Source organism: Mandrillus leucophaeus, unplaced genomic scaffold (assembly GCF_000951045.1).
Source record: "Mandrillus leucophaeus isolate KB7577 unplaced genomic scaffold, Mleu.le_1.0 Scaffold86, whole genome shotgun sequence".
Lineage (NCBI taxonomy): Eukaryota > Metazoa > Chordata > Mammalia > Primates > Cercopithecidae > Mandrillus > Mandrillus leucophaeus.
This window is the reverse complement of record NW_012109363.1, coordinates 2492671-2494939: the sequence shown is the minus strand read 5'-3', so window position 1 is coordinate 2494939 and position 2269 is coordinate 2492671. Positions and strand designations below refer to the sequence as shown.

The following is a 2269-nucleotide window of genomic DNA, read 5'->3' as shown; positions in this document are numbered from 1 at the left end:
TCCCCCACCCAGGAGCCTCAGAGCCAGGCACAGGAGGTCCTTCTGCACAATGGCCACCCGTTAGCTGTGTCCTGTTCAGTCCCCAAGCACAGGGCTTGTTAATCCCAGCCCTGCCATTCCAGGAAGGACTCCAGAGGTCACGGAATCCAAAGCGTTGAATTTACAAAGAAGAAAACTAGTCTTCGGAGGAGAGGCTAGGCCAAGCCCATAGATGTGATCTGCTGGTCGAAAGGGGGCTGTTTGTTTACTCGTTCAGGATCGGTTTTCCCCCTACAGGAAAAGGGAGGTGAAACCCAGGCGAGATGGATGCAAGTTTCTCAACACTTTCATTCGGCAGCTTTAATTGAGCGTGTACTATGTGCCAGGGAGGGCCAGGGTTTTCGGGATAGGAGGTGAACAAGGCACGGGCCCTAAGGCTGCTGGATAAGGGCATCGAAGGGTTAAATTCTGGGAGCGCTGCGTGGGGGAAGGGGTAGAGGAATCTCCCGAGGAAAGGCCCCCTTCCCGGCTTCTCAGGCTCCGGAAACCCGGGCGCGAGGAGCCTGGGAAGGGCTGCCCCGCAGGCCTTGGCCTCCCCCGCGGAGCTCCCTCTGGCGCTGGGAGGGGCCGCTCTCGAATTACAACAAAAGAGGCTGGAGGCCGGCCCTTCAGCGGCAGCCGCCTTCGGGGAAGGAGGTGGGTCCGGGGAGGGGTTTGCCATCCTCCTCTGGTTAAAAGTAAGGGGGAAAAGAGTAAACGCGCGACTCCTGCGCGCGGCTACCTGCAGTTGGTGCTTGCTTTCTCCAGCCATCGAAGACCTCAGCCGCCTCCTCTGCTGGGGAAAAGGGCTCCGTGGCGGCTGAAGCAGAGGGAGACCACCGTGGAGAGCGCGGTCCCAGCCGGGCCACTGCGGATCCCTGAAACCAAGTAAGAGCGCTTCCCGCGCCACCCCCTCCCCGAAGCGGTTCGCGAGAAAGCGGGAGCGTCCCTGTGGGGTCTCCAGGCTTCGCCCTGCGCGGGGCTGCCTCTCGAAAGTGCCTGGCGGTTCCCGAAGACTTCTTGTGGGGAGCAATGAGAGGACGTGCAGGCTAAAGGGTCCTCCTGCGGCCCCGGGCGGCCCCGCCCAGCTCCACCTCGTCTGGGCCGGGTGCGGCGCGGCTGCTGGCGCGCCCGGGGAGTGAGGCGCTGGATCCCTTGATCGTCCCGACAGCCCGTAGTCAGGCGGGACACAGCCAGTCGAGTCTCGGTGCGTGTTGGGCGTCTTGGAGAGTGCAGCGTGGCTCCAGGGACAGCGTCTTCCGAGTTCTGGCTTTGAGGAGTTGGGCACGCGGGGCGACGGGGCGTGGGACAGTGGGTGCCCTCGGGGCTGTGGTTTTGGGGATGTAGAGCGTGCTGGGCTGGGACGGAGTAGGGGCGGGAACACGGGGGCTGCGCCTGGGAGCTGTAGCGCCCACTGCCTGAACCCGGTTCAACCCCCAGCCTGCCCGAAAGGCTGTTGGGAGCGCGGGAGCGCCCTGAGTCCTGCGGGAGCAGAGGCGCGCTCGGCACGCCAGGTATGCACTCCCAAGTCTCCCTGGCTCTCCGGGGACCAGGGACCCTTTCCCGCCTCATACCGAGAAGCCCTGGAGTTGGAAAGAACGGGCACGAGCGAACCCACGGCTACAGCTGATCCTAATCTTGCGCCGTTGGTCCCGCGGTCCCCAGTGCCTACAACTTTTACGCAGGAGCTTTGCCCACCGCGTCGCTTCTCACCAACCCAGATCTGGAAGCCTTCCAGGTATAGCTGCCTGCCTGAAGTGTCCCAGGAATCAGCGCTGGAATAGAGATGATTGGGAGAAACAAGCGAGGTTCCCTCCTCTTCGTGCCCGGGCTAAGACCCATCAAAAAACTGCAGGAGTGCGGGGCGGAGCTAGGGTGAGAGGAAGAGAACACCGCAGAACTCGGCGAGGGAGGGGGCTGAACTACTCAATATGGTTAGGAAACTCCAAGCCCTGATGAGGGGAGAGATGTGCATGACAGAAACATGCTCCAAATTAGTTTCGTCCCTAAGATCTTGAAACTGCGGAGATCTCAAAACCAGTACTTTTTTTTTTTTTTTTTTTTTTTTTAACTCCCAGACCTCTCTTTTATTGCCAAATCCCTGAGTAAGTGGAAAATCAGTGGAGTTCTATCATTTGTTTCCATGACATTTGTTGACCTAAATCTTTGATGGAGGAGAAACCTTTAGTATTATGCTGGGCCTGGCTCTTGCTAGCTTGCAGGAGCTGATTGTGTGCCTTCCCTGGCCTCA

At 59.9% G+C, this 2269-nt stretch overlaps 1 protein-coding gene across 2 annotated transcripts in view; it reads left to right on the top strand.

Moving 5' to 3' along the window:
- Positions 1-619: 619 nt before the first annotated feature.
- LOXL2 (lysyl oxidase-like 2) overlaps positions 620-2269 on the top strand; it is a 127101-nt gene continuing 125451 nt past the window's right edge. Inside the window, exon 1 of one of the 2 annotated variants that reach the window (XM_011968822.1) lies at positions 620-906. The gene's annotated coding sequence lies outside the window, so the exon portion shown is untranslated. The remainder of the gene's footprint in view (positions 907-2269) is intronic. The other variant, XM_011968823.1, reaches the window with a different exon arrangement.